Consider the following 11,061-nt stretch of genomic DNA (forward strand, 5'->3'; position numbering starts at 1 on the left):
CAAGCACCAAACTCATAGCCTCATCAAATGAAGTAGCCTTGTGAAATGAAGTAACATCCTCATGAAATGGACTAAATCGATTTACACAGCCACATTTTTTTTATACCTTTTCTCCCAAATATCAAAAGTATTGTGAAGTAATCGATTTACATTACTTCAGTACGTGAGGTTATAACTTCATCAAATAGGTTAAGTTGTTCATACAGTACAGTTAACAAATTCATAAAACACAGCTAACTTCATTCTATGAATTTACTACTTCATAACAACTTATCACTTCATTTACCTTTTGGTGGAGGGATTTGACTTGCAATATTTGCTTCCGACCGACCAGTAGAGAAACTTTCCTCAGGATTTGCTTTCTCGACCAGTTGTGATTTGTCCATCGGCCTATGAGTATATTTGAAGCTTATGTTGACCTTCCTCGGCTCTACTTGATAAACTTATAAGACAAAAATCATAAACCAATTTACAAATAGATGAAGTAAATTAAACTTTTGAACTATGCAAAGCTTCAAAACAGTGTATTACCTGATGCAGTAGAGTTGAGTGTTTGAGTCATTTTTGAATCGTCATCGGATTTGAACTCGTTGGCTGTAGATGTTGAACTCGGCGACTCGAGATGCTGAATCGTTGGTACAATCGATTTCAACTGTCATGAAGATGTTGAATCGATTACTGATATGAAGTTGTTGAATCGATTTCAGTTGATGATGAATCGATTGGAGTGAGATGAATCGATTTGGAGATTTGGAGATTTGGAGATTTGGAGAAGAAGAAGTAGCGCAGGAGCAGAGGCGGGAATATGAAATGAGTAAAATTTTTAGGATGGGTTTAACCCTAAATTTTTTATCTCCAATGCGAAAGGACCTAAATACCCCCGCGTTGAAGTAAATTATTTATATAATGAACTACGAAAAATAACCCTTAATGATCTAATCTCATCCATCAAATTTAAGATCTAAGGGCCCAAATTTGGTCTCTAGTTCGGTCTTTAAGAGTGGATTTGTGAATAATGGGACTCTATAAATATAAGCGTAGAAAGGTAACCATTTTTTTCTTTCCTAAAACATATCCAAAATATTGAATTCCACATACTTTCACACACAATATCATTATACAATCATAGTGTCATATATCAATATTTTACATGTATAATATCAGTCGATGTCACGCACAATATCGGTTTCTTTCACATACAATAGTATGTTCGTGAATCATAGATCTAATGGATATGATTTGTTCTACAGACTCACTTTAAGAATAGTTCTAAAAAGACCATCATCCTATATACACACTTCTCAACAACTTTGTTGTATTCCTCATTAGGTCCAATTGGAGGCTATCTCATGATTTTATTGCTCATAATTGGTGAGTTCTTAAATTTGTGCTGCACTATTTAATTATTGACTACTAATATAAATTGATTTTCATAAGAGATTTGTATGTAGACAGTGATTAACTTCGTACAGCAAAATTTGCAGCTATTGTATTTAGGGGGATAACCATTCCAGCAAAAATCATTATCACCGTTGGACTTGTCACCTATTTTTTTACTGAAACAACAACCAGTAAAGACTTCTTACACACCTTTTGTCTCGATTGGTTTCTGTTATTGGAATATGTTTTCACTCTGTTTTGCAATATGTGTGGAAATGCAGGGTGGCTCCCCTATCCTATGTCCGTTGATGAGCTCCCCGTTCCTCAAACCCTTGTTGAAATCCCAGCAAGGGTACGTGTTGGCAAACGCATTACACTTTTTAATAGTGTTGTTCTTGGCTTGGAAGTAAGATTCAACGTGGGGTTTCTCTGTGCAATGGGGTTCCTAATCTACAAATTTCAAAGAAGACATTTGTTCGAGTACGGGGAAATAAAGAGCTTCCTACAGAGTGGCAACCATTTGTCCCCTATAAGGTACTCCTATTCAGATTTAAAGAAGATGACTAGAAATTTTCGAGAAAAACTAGGTGAAGGTGGTTTTGGTTCGGTTTACAAAGGAAAGCTTCAGAGTGGCCATTATGTAGCAGTCAAGCTATTGGGAAAAGCCACGATAAATGGTCAAAATTTCATCAATGAAATTGGAACAATTGGGAGGATCCATCATGTCAACGTTGTCCAACTTGTTGGATATTGTGCGGATAGATCCAAGCGCGGCCTCATTCTTGATTTCATGCCAAATGGTTCTCTCGACAAGTACATATTCAACCAAGAAAAAGCATCTTCATTGGATTGGGGTATCAAATTCAAGATTGCAATTGGTGTCGCTCGAGGGATTAAGTATTTGCATAGTGGTTGTGATATCAAGATCTTGCATTTTGATATCAAGCCTCACAATATACTTCTAGACGACCAGTTTGTCCCGAAGATCACCGATTTTGGACTAGCAAAGTTACACTCAGTAGACAAGGACACAGTGACGATGACGGCTACGGCTGCTAGAGGCACCATAGGCTATGTTGCTCCAGAACTCATCAATAGGTGCATTGGCCTAGTGTCTCACAAGGCCGATGTGTATAGTTTTGGGATGCTATTGATGGAGATGGTGGGCGTAAACAGAGAGTTGAGGGGAAACAAAGATGATTCAACCAAGTATTTCCCAGATTGGATATATGATTGCATTAACAAAGGCGAGGGGATTGGAATTGTTGAAGAAGAAGACAACAATGGTGATGATAAGAATGAGATCGGAAAGAGTGTTCTTAAAAAGATGACAATAGTTGGGTTGTGGTGCATACAAATGAATCCAGAAAATCGTCCATCAATGAACAAAGTGTTGGAGATGTTGGAAGGTGATGGTGAAGATTTGAAGATTCCAGAGCATCCATCTCACCTAGTGAACGAGGACAAGAGTCGGGCTGGTGATTCATCTGGTTCTGTATCACACTTGGATTATGACAATGGTAGTAACATTGAGATTAGTATAGCTTGAATATGCATTCTCCGTTGTGTTTTCTTGAAACGTTTTCAAGTGATTTTAACTCAAGGAAAAGCTCCCATATGAACAAAATGGAGCATGCTTTTTCAATTGCTTATAGTTTAGCATTTGTACCTTTTGGCTTCTAATCTCGTATGAGCACTTTGAGGTCGTAGTTGCCGTACTCCTCTTGCTGAACCTTCTGAATTTCTTGCGCTGAGGCCACGACAGAGGAGCCACATTCACGTACTAAAATTGTTTGGAGGGTTGGGATATCTCCAATATCACAGGGGATTTCCTCTAGCTCACTGCATTGGATTACACGCAGCACCCGGAGTTTAGGGAAGTTGGTCACGTTGGCTCTCCAACGCACTATATTCAAAGAACAGAGTCTCAGAAGTGAGTGGAATTCATCTCCTTCTGTCATCTCCCACTCTTCTTCCTCTGCCTCTCCGTCTCTTTCAAACATACAAGCCCTTATTTTGAGTACTTCCAGATTCGGTAGTGCACACAGAGTTCTCAAGAAACTCTGAGCTACTGCACATCCAATTAGCACTAACTTTCTAATATTACGTGGAAATCTGAGTTTGTGCAGAAAACGACAAGCATCTTCATTCCAGTTGGAATGGCATCTTAAAATATCGAGTTTGTGTAGATGGCTAAGATCAACTTCAACGTCCGGTGAATCTTTGAAATGGACTCCTAAGCTTATGATATTTGGGATGGTCTCAAAGAAACCATTCCTAATCATTGAAGGAGTTATCCACACAAAAAATATCTTATGCAGTTTCTTATGAACAAATCTAAACCTGAATTCTGCCCCAATTTCAGTTAACGTTATCAACTTGAGACGTCTTAATTCAGACATCTCCCATATCTCAGATGGAAAATCAAGTGTCACACTGTGCCTACAAATCAAGGTTTGCAGATTCCACAATCTTGATATTCCAATAGGTAAACCTGAAGTGCACGAGAAAGCTAAGTAGTGAAGGTTGACAAGTTGAAGTATTTATTCTGGGAACTCTTTGTATTTGATTCCCGTTACGTCTAGCACCCTAACCAATCTTAACATGGAAAACACAGGAGATGCAATTTTCTTCCCAGTGAATATAAAAGATCGAGCAAGTGACATCAATTGTGGTGAAGCACACACATCTTCTATTTCAGAAGACGAGTAAACACTTACATGGCGCATGCAAAACTTGACATTTAAAAACTTCTCCTCGTTAGCCTTCCTTATGCACAGATCCCTCCACAAATCATGGATTGAGTAACTCATTGGTTTCCCATTGTACTTTTGTCGTCTAACCAAAAGTAGATTGCTCTCCACCAGAGCTTTTAAGTAATTCTCAACCTCTTCCTCCAAACGCTTATCTCCATTGGATTTCACAAATCCCTCAGCTATCCACAAACTCATAAGTCTAGATCCCTTAATTTCAGAATCTTCTGTATAAGAAACACAGTTTCAAATGAATCGGCAAGTGATTATAACTCAAGGAAAGTATATTGGAGAAATGCTCATCCGATTCAACAATTGAAGCTTTTACATCCGTGTAAACATTCTCCCAAACATCTCTTGACCTTTAAACCTTCGACAATAGCCCTCCAATCACATGAATGGCAAGAGGAAGCCCAATGCAATCACTCCCAATCTTAGCTGCCACCGCTTGCAGTTCGTCAGGGCAATCCTCTTCTCCAAACACAATCCGGCAAAGTAGATCCCGACTCGCAGACTTGTTCAGCAACCGCACATGATGCAGACTCTTCGAGCCCGCAACATGTTCTGCAACATTAGACTCCCTAGTTGTGATCACAATCCTACTCCCGTTATTATTGTCCGGGAAATACATCCTTATCTCATCCCAAACTTTCGTGCTCCATATATCATCCAACACAATTATATATGTTCTCCCAAACAATCTCTTATGCAATATTTCTCTCAACTCATAATCTTCAATTCCAATCAGTTCATTGCTTTCCATTTCACCCCGGCCACAAAGAAGACTTAACATAATTTTCCGCTGTAGGGATCAGATTAGTCTAGATTCACTATTTACCGAGACCTCTTTGTTCTTGTACAAGAAAGCTCAGCCAAACTCTCACCCACGCGGCTGATTTACACAAGTAATATAAACTAAGATTACAACGAATCTAGTTCTAACTATTACAAGGTCTTGAAGCTGTCAACCCAGCTCCACTCGTACTCGCTTGCACCTGCACACTCAAGAACCAAGTTAGTAACACTAAGAAAGATCCTCTCGGATCTGAAACACTAGAACTCAACTAAGATCAGAGAGTAAAACAAGAGATCGAAGAATCTTGGCTCAGAACCCGTCACAACAACACTGATCTATTCTTCCAGAACTAGATCCAAGGGAGCACCAATGGATTGGATAGAGTCAACCCTCAGACCACCAATACCTCCACCAGATAAACCCCTCGCACCAGATCAAGTTCCACCGAACAAATCTCGATTCTCACAAACCCTAGTTCCACTCCAGTAACAAGCAATCGAAGAGATTGCTTCACACCAGCACTCACAAAAGATCTACCACTCAAAGAACCATGGAAGATCACCAAGAGATGGCCGGAAGATCATCGGAGAAGAAGGAAGTGGAGAGAGATAAGCTCTGAGTCGAAGAGTAGAGAGAGAGAAGATGAATAAATAATAACGGCTAACCACACCCATTCTCACTTAACACATACAACCCTACATCCAACGGCTTGGAAGGCATCATCCAAGTAGAGGGGCACGTGGCATCTGGTGTGAGGAGGTAAGTAATTGGGCTCAGCCCAATTAATAACATCCGGGCTTAACAAATAACACAGCCCAAATAAGAATCCATCCAAATATTCAACACCCGCATATTGGGAACTTGGGAAATCGCAGCCCACCCACGATAATCAAAGTGAGAAACAATACACGGATCGTCATAAAGTTTTCGAGCAAGGGTGGACTTACCGACACCACCCATACCAACGATGGGGATGATCTTCACCTTCCTCTCCATATTCGTGAGACGATCCTTCAGCTCCAACAGAATTGCATCAACTCCCACCAAATCACTCTTAGATCTCGAGGAAGAAGCACCCTTTTCCTCCACTTCCACGAGCTTCATAGATTCAAGTTGTTGAGTTGCTTGCTGCAAATCTGATGAAGTCATCCTCTTCTCAGCCATCAAAACCAGGACAGAGTCAAGCTCTTGAGTGACTTGCTGCAGATCTGGTGTGGAAAAGGTCAAGCTCTTGCTTTCTGTGTTTGAGAGCATTTGATGAACCATCTGTGACTCAATAATATCCTCTGCTTTATAAACTGTATCTATGATTTGTCTCTCCAAACATGCTATTTGGGAGTGTGAAGACTTTTCAAGAATCTACATCAGAGATTCAGCTTTTTGGAGTAGGGATTCAAGCTTTGGTTTGTTGTGATCAAAAGTCCAGTGGGTTTGCTCTGGATGAAGGATTTGTTGTAGGATGGTGATGAGGGATTGAAGATTGTATGCCATTTTTTTCTTTCAGATTTCTTGTAGCAAAAAAGATACTAGTTATCTTTACAGAAATGAGAGAAAAAAGACAGTTATCTCTTGAGCAGTGAGAGTAGAACAAAATCAATCTATCACTGATTCACTGCATAATTTGTAATCCACTCAAAATGGTCTAAAATATCTTTACTCAATTATTGCATGGCGTTAAGTGTGATATTACTTGTGTATGAAAATGGTCCATTGCCTGAATTTCAGTTTTGTCTTGTTTCAAGCCAAATTTGGTCCACTAAAAATAGTTTCATTGATGGATGACACATGTTTTAATTCAAGGCAAATTCGGTCTACCAAACGGACCCTAAAAGGAAAGGTAAGAAGAAAAAAGCAAGGATGGGTTTGAAATTATTATAGCTCATCTGTACCCGAAACATTCTTACAACTTATCACGAACTGCAAATACAAAACTGATATATTCCTTGAAGAAACCAAAGAATGGAATTAGAACCCAAGCCGACAATACAAGCCAAATGCAAGTGAATGAAATGATGTTTTTGTTTATAAATGAAATGACATCGTTTGGTCGTAAAACACCAACATTATATTCACATAGGTGATCGGATTGTTCACTGTTGAAAGCAACATAATTTGGTGTCATGGTGAAGCAAAATCATACGCTTTTTTGTCATCGAAAAATACAAACACAAAATACCAAAAAAAACAACTTCCTAGTACTAAATTTGCATCTATGTTTTGCAAAAGGGAAAAAAGTAGTACTCCCTCTGTCTGCCATTAGGAGTTTCATTTATGGGCGCCACGGGTTTTAAGAAATTTTGAGAAAAGTGGATGGAAAAAAGTTAGTGGAAGAGGTCTCACTTCTATATATTAGTTTTAAATGAAATGTGAGTGAAATGAGTTAGAGGAAGGTAAGACTTATTACCATTTATGGTAAAAGTGAACCTGGACTCCTATTCGCGAACGAACTAAAATGGAAAAACGGGACTCCTATTCGCGGACGGAGGGAGTAATACGAATCAATCCCAAAGTATAGAAACAAGCAGAGACCACATCCGATAAGAATAGAATCACGAGATGTTATTGCAAGCGACGTAAGAGCAGCAGCTGAAAAAGACGAACAATTTGCTATCAAATTAAGAGTACACTACAAAAGTACAATACCAAATCTAAATCTTACAAACATAAATATGCATACCTTCTATTGCAGTGCATATGTTCAGCTCGAGCCGTGAGCGATTCTTGCGCATTGCTGAAACTATCCGAGTTGCAGAAAATGATATACCATATACAGAAGACATACAGTTTAATAATCATAAGTGCAGAAGGAATATTAAGGACAAGATTGTGTGTATGAACTGATGGAGCATTCTTTTGATTGCTTGGAGTTTAGCATTTTTACTTTTTTGGCTTCTAATCATAAATAAAAAATTTGAGGTCATAGTTGTCATACTCCTCTTGCTGCACCTTCTGAATTTGTAGTGCTGAGGCCACGACAGAAGCGCCACATTCATCTAAGTAAATTTCTTGGAGAGTTGGGATATCTCCAATGTCACAGGGGATTTCCTCTAGCTCTTGGAGAGTTGGCTCTCCATCGCACTATATTTAAGGAATAGAGGCCCAGAAACTGCAGCGAGCGGAAATACATCTTTATCTCATCCCAAGCTCCAGTACTCCATATATCATCCAACACAATCATATATTTTCGCCCAAACAACCTCTTATGCCAGATTTCTCTCAACTTATTTTCTCCGCATCCAATCAGTTCGTTGCTAACCTTTTCATCTGGTCCACGAAGAAGACTCGACATAAATTCCCGCATATTGGGAATTTGCGAAATATCAGCCCACCCACGAAAATCAAAGTGAGAAACAGTATACGGATCGTCATAAAGTTTTCGAGCAAGGGTGGACTTAACCACACCACCCATACCAACGAGTGTATGATCTTCACCTTCCTCTCCATATTCGTGAGACGACCCTTCAACTCCAACAGATCTTCATCAACTCCCACTAGATCACTCTTAAATCTCGAGGAAGAAGCACTCTTTTCCTCCAATTCTTCCACGAGCTTCATAGATTCAAGTTGTTGAGTAGCTTGCTGCAAATCTGATGAAGTCATCGCTTTCTTTGAGAAGTTGAGTATGAGAAGTTGATAACAAAAAAAAAAGACAATGTTTTACAAACTAATTAATCTGTAACCACCATTGCTGACTATGAGAAGTTGAGAACAAAAAGACAATCTTTCAAAACTAATCTGTAACCACCACTGCTGACTATGAGAAGTTGAGAACAAAAAGACAATCTTTCAAAACTAATCTGTTATCTGTAACCACCACTGCTGACTCAATAATTTTCATGTTGTATTAAAATAATGCATTGAACACGACAAGGAAATAGTATATTATCATATGAGCAATGTTATTTGTGCATTTATCCCCATACATGTATTACGTTAGAAATTGTATATAATATGGTTGCCGGAACAAAATATTTTATCATAAGATAAATGCAAATAAATTCAAACTTCATAATTTTTCAACTATATTTTAAAATTACTAGACAAACAAAAATTTGACTAAAATGGCCACGGTTCAATATTAAGAATACAAACCGATTCTAGAATATGAAAAGAAGCAGAAAGGACATCCCATGGTAAACAGAAGTTCATCAATTAAGGGAGAAGAGGTGATTAGAATTTCCAAGAATGGGGCAAAGGTGCACTTATAGCTCATCTGTACCTGAAACATTCTTACAACTTGTCGCGGTTTTAGCGACAAAAATCTAACATACATAAAAAAGGTCAGAATACAAATCTATACCAAAGTGTCGAAACAAGCAGAAACCACATACGATAAGAATACAATCACGAGATGTTTAGGAGCATATTGCAAGCTACGTAAGAGCAGCAGAAAAAGACTAGCATTCTGCCATTAAATTAAGAGAAAAGACTACACTACAATACCAAATCTAAATCTTACAAACATAAATATGTATTATTATTTTACCAAATAAAGAATATAACGTTAGATTAGCAGTTTGTTTTTAACCATAAACTAACAACAAAGATCATGGCGATAACTACAACGCAATGACTTACATACGACAAATATCGTAAGCTACATAATAAGAGTTTCACCTTGTAAAAAAAAAGCTTTGTTTATATTTAGGTTATAATTAAATACACTTTCAACTACTAATAAATTTAATACTCTCATAAAGAGAATCGTTTGACTCTTTAGGTCATAATTACACTTTCACCAAATAATAAAATCTGAAATAAATAAGATCCTTGTCTTTTCTGAAAGAGAATTGTTTGACATTTTATTATAAGAGGATGCTTTTTCCATCATAATTAAAGATATTAATTTTGGCAAATGCCATCTATAAATAGCCTCTCAACTCACACACATTTCACTCATCTCTCTCTGTCTCAACTGCTATCTTCATTCTTCTTTGCCTCTTCTCTCTCAAGTAGCTCACTTTCTTCAAGGAAATGGCATCAGGATCCAATTCCAGTGAAGATGTATGCACCTCACCTCATATCATTAACTGCAAAATCTCAAAACAAAAATGATACTATAAAATATTAAAGTACACGATTCTAACTTTTGCAATAAATAAAAAAGTTTTAAAAGGTAAAAGTAGCCCACACTGGCACAATTTTTGCACGGCCCAGTGTAGGTGATCCTAATCCAAATCCTTGTTTTCTCCATCTTCATGCTTATAGCATATTTATAAATTAAAAAATGACATATATACCTTATATTAAAAATGAAATAAATCACATCAGGACATATAGACAACTGGAAATAAATACTATTATGATAAAAAATACATAGATTGCATGTTCTTATGAGAAAAGCATCCTCTCATAAGCAAAGTCAAATGATTATTTTTATCGAGAAAGATAGAGATCTTATTTTTGATCTCAAATTTTGAAATTTAATGTTAAATTTATTATTTGGTGAAAGTGTGATTAATTATTACTTAAATTCAAACTACCTTGTTTTCTTAATGGTGAAACCTTATTAATTCTCCCAACCATAGAATAATTTAGCAGATTGTAATAACAGAAGCATCATATAAGTAAATAAATAAAAGCACTAAGCATTTGAAAAATACATAATTACAGAGAAGTCATTATTACATATTCACTATAATTTGAGAAATCAGAATACAACATATTATTTAAAATCAGGTGATATGGTCAACATTCCGATTCACACCCTGAAAAATAATTTTGAAATAAATGTTAGAATATATGTATCAAAACAAGATTTTTTTTAAAAAATAAGAACAATTGAAAACAACTCACTAATTTGCGTAATCAATTAAGTGAATTAATTCGACAATTAAGAATTCAACGTCGCTTCCACTTCTCCCACCTTCCTACTTCTCCCTCCACTCCGTGACTTTCTGATTTCTCCCTCCCATTTTCTCCTCGATTCCCCACACGTACCTGACAACCGCCGACCGTGCTACCTCCGGCGCTCCAAATTGCCGCTCCGACCTGCTGGACTCTCTCTCGTTGTTTCCTCTCCTCGATCACATCCAACACCGCACCTTGCCGCCTCGGTATCCCCATCACCGCCGCACGTTTAGAGGTTGGCAAGCCTTCCATTTTGTTCTTCACTGCTCTATTTTTCCAAAT

General features: G+C 37.6%; 2 pseudogenes; one reads left to right on the forward strand and one right to left on the reverse strand.

The window, feature by feature from the left end:
• Positions 1 to 1,938: 1,938 nt before the first annotated feature.
• Positions 1,939 to 5,977, forward strand: LOC125185190 (rust resistance kinase Lr10 pseudogene; annotated as a pseudogene).
• LOC148930717 (putative late blight resistance protein homolog R1B-16) lies at positions 3,060 to 6,576 on the reverse strand (annotated as a pseudogene).
• Between the last annotated feature and the right edge of the window lie 4,485 nt (positions 6,577 to 11,061).

This window comes from Salvia hispanica, chromosome 3 (genome assembly GCF_029641045.1).
Source record: "Salvia hispanica isolate PSC_SH4W2 chromosome 3, Shi_PSC_v1, whole genome shotgun sequence".
NCBI lineage: Eukaryota > Viridiplantae > Streptophyta > Magnoliopsida > Lamiales > Lamiaceae > Salvia > Salvia hispanica.